Below are 7,043 nucleotides of genomic sequence, written 5' to 3' on the forward strand. Positions count from 1 at the left end.
CCAGAGTAGACAGTAAAAGTAGACAGTTACCTGCAAAGGAGTTCCCATAAGACTATCAGCTGATTTCCCAAAAGAAATCTTGCAGGCAAGAAGGGGCTAGAAAGAAGTATTCGAAGTCATGAAAGGCGAGGACCTACATCCAAGATTACTCTATCCAGCAAAGCTTTCATTTAGAATGGAAGGGCAGATAAAGTGCTTCCTGGATAAGGTCAAGTTAAAGGAGTTCATCACCACCAGCCCTTATTATATGAAATGTTAAAGGGACTTTTCTAAGAAAAAGAAGATAAAAAATACAAACAGTAAAATGACAACAAACTCACAAGTATCAACAACCCAACCTAAAACAAGAACAAAAACAAAAATGAACTAAGCAAATAACTAGAACAGGCAGATTCACAGGGATAGCGAGCACATTGGAGGGTTATCAGCAGGGAGGGGATGGCGAGAGAATGGAGGAAAAGGTACAGGAATAAGAATCATAAATGGTTGGTACAAAATAGACAGGGAGAGGTTAAGAGTAGTATCAGAAATGTGGAAGCCAAAGAATCTATATGTATGGCCCATGGACATGAACTTAGGTAGGGGAATGATGGTGGGAGGAGGGATAAAGGTGGAGGGGTAAAGGGGGAGAAAAAATGGGACAATTGTAATAGTATAATCAATAAAATATATTAAAATAAAACATATCTACTTCATTTATATTTTTGAAATTATTATTTTACATGTTTATTTTAGTATTTGTTTTCTTTTTTATTCCCTCTTTTGAATGAATCAACTTTTTATTTATTACTATGCCATTTTCCTCCATTGTTTATTTGCTTTTGTTAGAAATTATATATATTTTTTAGTGTTTGCCTAGCAATTACAACCTATATACTAGACTTATAGAACCTACTATGAGTTAGGAGTTTTACCATTTTTTGGAAAATATAAGGAAGTAGAACAGTTTGCCTTGAACCCATTCTTTTGTACAATTGTCATGTATGTTAATTTTATGTATACTTTATTCTTTATAAGATAATAATCTTGTTGTCTTATATGGTTTAACATGTTTACTATCTTCTGTTATTCTTCATAGTTTCTTTCTCTGCTTTTATTTGGGACAATTTTCTTCTTCCTGAAGAACTCACAATAATAATTATTTTACTCTGGACCTGCTGGCTATGAATTTTCTGTATTTAATTTATCTGAAAACACCTTTACTTCTTCTTCATTAAAAAAACTTTATCAAAATATAATATACATACAGGAAGTACACACAGTACAATGAGTTTTTCACAAACTGAAAATCCCTGTGTAAACAGCACCCTGCTCAAGAAGCAGAACATGAGCATCATTCCAGGAGTCCTTCATGTTCCCCTCTAGTCACTCCCCACCAAAGAGTGTCAACTCTCCTGATTCCTAACATCATGTTTCATGTATTTACAGAGTGGATGCTAACCTGTATAATGTTCTGTTATGTGGATATACCAATATATGCTTATTCATTTTACCATGGTAGGCATTGGGTAGTTGCCAATTTTGGTTGATTACATATAGTGCAGCTATGGATGTTTTCACACAAAATTCATGTCCCTCTCACATGCAAAATACCTTTACTCTATCCTGAAAGCTCCTAAAGTCTTAACCAATTTCAGTGTTAACTACAAGTCCAAGGTCTCATCTAAATATCAACTAAATCAGATGTGGGAGAGACTGGAGGTATGATTTCTCCTGAGCATACATTTCTTTCTGTCAACCTATTAAATCAGACAAGTTACATGCTTCCAAAATACAGTGATGGGACAGGCATAGGATGGACATTTCCATTCCAAAAGAGAGAAATTGGAAAGAAGAAAAGAGATAACAGGTCTCGAAATCTAACAGGCAAATTTCATTAGATCTTAAGGCTCAAGAATAGTCCTCTTTGGCTTGATGCTATGCTCTTTGGGGCAACGCATCCCTAGGGTCCATAGCCTTAGCCAGCAGCCCTGCACCTGGGGCTTTGGGTGGCAGCTTCAACTCTGAGGCACTAGGTGGCAGCAGCTTGGCCTTCTGAAACCCAAGGAGGACACAGCCTTGTCCCATGGGTCTGCGCCATCTGCGACACTAGTGGCAGTGACATTACTGCTCACCTCTGAATCACCTTCAGGATCATTTAGCCCCCATTTTTTTAAGGATAACACACATTCACAGTCAAATAACTCCATTTTTTCATGTTGTGGAATCACAGAAGACTGAAAGCCTCCTTCATTTTTTCTAGAACCTGTCCCCTTTAGTTCAAGCTGGCAGTGTTTCTCCTGATAAAATCCTGTCCCTCTTTCCGGCTTCTACTGAGATGACTGCTTAGTTCCAAGGACAATCTCTTTATGGAGTGATTGTCTAGCTATGCTTTGGTGGTCTCTTTGAAGTATGCTGTCTCATTTTTTACAATATGGATGGGCTGAGAATTTTCTAAGTCTTTAATTTTGGGTTTCATTTTGCTTAACAATTTCTTAAATTTATCTCTCTTCTCTCACATTATACTGTAACAATAAAGAGAAACCAGGCCACATCTTCAACAGTTCATTTAGAAATCTCTCCAGGGAAATATTCAATTTCACACTCATAACTACGTCCTCCACAAAACAGTAGAACACAATCAGCCACGTTCTTTGCCATTCTGAAAAAATCACCCTTTCTCCATTTTGCAATAATATGTTCCTTGTTTCAGTTTGGGACCTTACCAGAATCACCATTATTGTCCACATTCTTAACAACAATCTCTGGTCTCTTCCTAATTTGTGACTCAGAAGTCTTCCAGCTTCTCTGCATTACCAAGTTCCAAAGCAACTTCCACATATTTAGGTATTTATTTCATTAGCATCCCACTTCCAGAGCACGAAAATCTCTGTTATTCTGCAAGGGCTGCCGTAATAAAATGTCATATACTGGGTGGCTTAAACATCAAAAATTATTTATTCTTCATACTTCTGGATGCTGGAAGTCCAAAATCAAGGTGCCAGCAGGGTCGTATTCTCCTGAGGCCTCTCTCCTGGGCTTATAGCTGGTCGCTTTCTATGTCCTCACATGGCCTTTTCTTTGTGAATTCCTGGTGTCTCTTCTTCTTCTTCTAAGGACACCAGCCCTATTGGATTATGGCCCCAATATTATGACCTCATTGAATCTTAATTACACCCTTAAAGAACCTATTTCTAAATGTAATCACATTGGGAGTTAAGAGCTCAACATATGAATTTGGGGGAAACAATCAATCCACTATAGGGCTCAAGTCACAGTTTTTTTTTTTTTTTCTGTATGGCTATCCAATGGACCTAGCACCATTTATGACAAGATACGTCTTTCCCTACTGAATTATAGTTTTGCCATTGTTATTAATTAGATGACCATGTGTATGTATGTCTATTTCTGACATCTCTGTTATGTTCCAAGAGTCAGTTTTTTTATTCATACATTATACCTCCTTAACACTATTATAGGTATTGCTATATGGTGGAATAAGGCTCCAGCTTTGTTATTCTAGCTTACTCTGTTTATTTTTGACTTTTTATTTTCATAAGGAAAATCAGTAATTTTTGTAAAAGTATTGGCTTGAATTTCTATTTTGATTGCGTTGAATCCATAGGTCTTTTAAAATTCTCTCACTCAGTGTAGAAGTCTTACACATTTTTTAGATTTAATTCTAATAATTTGATGTTCTTTGCTGGTATTGTAAAATACCTTTATATATATATTATTTTTTATTTTTATTTATTTTATTTTATTATTTTTAAAGATTTTATTTATTTATTTTTAGAGAGGGAAGGGAGGGGGAGAGAGAGGGAGAGAGAGAGAGAGAGAGAGAGAGAGAGAGAGAGAGAGAAACATTAATGTGCGGTTGCTGGGGGTTATGGCCTGCAACCCAGGAATGTACCCTGGCTGGGAATCGAACCTGGGACACTTTGGTTCCCAGCCCACGCTCAATCCACTGAGCTATGCCAGCCAGGGCTATATTTTATTTTTGTAAGATAATTTTGTTAGATTTATAGCTCCATATCAGTGACTGTTTTCTTTCAGCACTTAAAAATGATATTTCTTCCAAATGCCATCATCTTATTTTTGAAAAGTCAGTGTCAGTCTTATTGTTGCTCCTTTGAAAATAATGTGTCATATTTTATGTAACTGGTTTTCAGAGTTTTCTATTTGTTTTTCAGTCATTTTATATGTAAGCTAGTCTCCAAAGATGTCTCTCTAATGAATCCTGCCTTCTTGTACTTTTGCCCTCATATTGCCTTTCCCCTTTAAACTAGGGTAGTCTCCTGACTCACTTTGGCCAGCAGAGTATATCAGCTTTCTCACTGTGTGACTTCTGAGGTCCAGGCATCAGTCTTGGTGCTTACCTGGCCTCTTGGAACACTCACTCTTGAGATGTGTCCTTTGAGAAGCTTACTGTTAGGTGCAATATCTCTGAGATAACCATGTTAAAAGACAATCAAGCCCCTTGGAGAAGCCCTGGAAGATCTTGGAAGGTATTTCCAGTGGAGAGAAAAGAGAGTGAGGGGGAGAGAGGGGTTGTTAGAGAGGGAGGAAGGGATGGAGGGAAGGAGGGAGAAAAAAGAAGGGGGGGGGGAGAGAGAGAGAGAGAGATGAGAATATATCTGTGATGCCAGGTATACAAGTGAATAAGCCATTTGGGAATCTAGCCTAGTCCAGCTTTCATGTGACTACAAGCCATGCCAGTCTATGAGAGAGTCACTCGACCGTGAGAGAGACCCCAAGCATGAACTGTGTAGCTGAAGGCAGTCCATGCACAGTACTATGAGAGCTAAGAATAACCTACTTTAAGACATAAAGTTATGGTGTGGTTAGTTACACAGTGGCAGATAAACAAAATAGAAAATAATACCTAGAAGTAGGATATGGTTGGAACAAAACCTTAAAACATGTGGCATGATCCTTGGGGCCAGGAGGAAAGAGGAGGCTGGAATTATTGATGAAACTGGAAGGACAGTGGGCAGGCTATTAGTAGAGGCTAGAAGAAAAGTAATCCATGTGATATAGTAGGGGAAAATTTAGATAACTATTGCCTGAGGTAACATGGACAATAGGAATGTACCTAATAAAAAAGTGAACCTGTGTAAAGAGATTTTCAGAAGGAATGTCAGAAGTGCTAATTGGTTATTTTTAACCATGTATGATAAAGTATTATACAAGAGAGAGAAAAAGAGAGAGGTGCTAAAAATGAACTTTTTCAGTTTGATGCCAAAATTAGAGAAAATACAAAGGATCCAGAGCTTATTGAGTGTAAAAGTAAAACTGTATGTTATTCCCAGTCTTTCCATATTGCAAAGGCTCTCATTATAAGACCTGATCTCAGGATAAAGATTATCTCAAGGGTGTAGCTGTAAGACACATTGTTAAGATTTCAGAAAAATTTAAGAGTGTGCCTTAGAATTAGACTATTTTTTTTCTGAGAATCTTAAGGATGTTATTCTTTAGCATTCTGACTTTCGGCACAAGGCAGACTGGGGCCTATATCAAAAAGATTTCTGAGTGGAGCTTTTGTCTAATGAAGTGAATCCCACTATTATTTATAGGAAGCCTACACATCTTTAAGGGAATTGTATTGACAGAAGCATCATAATCTTGGGCTAAAAAGCATGGAGTTAGTTCACGATGAAAAGAGACTCTGGATATCTAATCTTATGAGGCAGGAAGCAGGCTGAGAAAGCTACTTAGCTGCAAACACAGGCCATTTCTTGGGGGGAAAGAAGTTTGGAATTAAAAACCAAGAGGGATGAGATAAAATTCTAGAGGGTGGAACCAAAATCCTTAGAAAACAATTCCCAGAATGGAGTCCTAATCAAGAAACCCAAAACATATGTCTCAGTGGATTTCAGAATTGCTTTGGACCCATGACAGCTGTGTTTTGTCCCCTTAGGTCCTCCATCCCAACCCTCTGGCCCCCACTTATGAACGACAGTATCTATCACAGTTATAATACCCTGGTATTAGCATTGTATTGAGGGTGTGTGGTGTAGATAATGTGTATCTTTTGTTAACAGGTTTTCAGATGGAGAAAAACTGTATTCAAGGGGTTGCACGGGAAGATTTATACTTGAAAAGCTCTATCTAAATTTGGGTCTGATTTAAATACTGCTTTATGCTCAGCTTCTTAACTTTCTTAACATGGGAAACTTAAACATAAGAAATATTTTATGGAAAACATGACACAAAATGTTGGCTTTCTTCCCTATACTTACTTCTCTTTTGTCCAAGATCTCTTTTTTTAAGTTTTTATTTATTTATTTTTAGAGAAAGGGAAAGGGAGGGAGAAAGAAAGGTAAAGAAACATAAATATGTGTTTGCATCTTGTGTGCTCCCCACTGGGGACCTGGCCAGCAACCCAGGCATGTGGCCTGACTGGGAATTGAACTAGCGACCCTTGGGTTTGAAAGCTGACACTCAGTCAACTGAGCCATACCACCCAGGGCATCTTTTGTATAAGATCTTGTCGTGGCTGCTTCAATTTTTTTAATGCCTAAAAAATGTTTTTTTGTGTTTTATCTATTTTATAATTGTTCTTAGTAACAAGGTCATTCTGATGCAACCTACTCTACCATAATCCAAGAAGTCCAATTCTTTCATGAGGATACTTTTTGAGAATATTTTTCACTCACACAGTGCTATCTTTTCAAGGATCCAAAGAATTACTGACTACCCTCAGTTCCCAGGAGATTGCTTCTTCAAATCACCTAGAACACTTTTTTTTCAAACAGAAAAAATGAATTGTGTAATTATGTTCCTAGTTTTTAATTTATTTTTATTTCTAAAAAAATATTAAATTTTATTAGAATCACTTTTTTCTTGGGGTAAAGGAATTCTAACATATGGCCTTTTCATTTATTCGCTTACTATATTTTATATATAATCTTTTAAAAATTTATTTGGAAATAAAGTAGAATGTGAATTAATGAATAATGATAAATTTTAAAGTTTGGAAATTTGGAAATCAGTAAAAAGCTTAGCAACAGAGAACTCTTCTTCTTCTTTTATGTTTGTTCATCCTCTCCCGAGGATATGTT

This window comes from Phyllostomus hastatus, unplaced genomic scaffold (genome assembly GCF_019186645.2).
Source record: "Phyllostomus hastatus isolate PE091 unplaced genomic scaffold, TTU_PhHast_1.1 phas_contig_29, whole genome shotgun sequence".
NCBI lineage: Eukaryota > Metazoa > Chordata > Mammalia > Chiroptera > Phyllostomidae > Phyllostomus > Phyllostomus hastatus.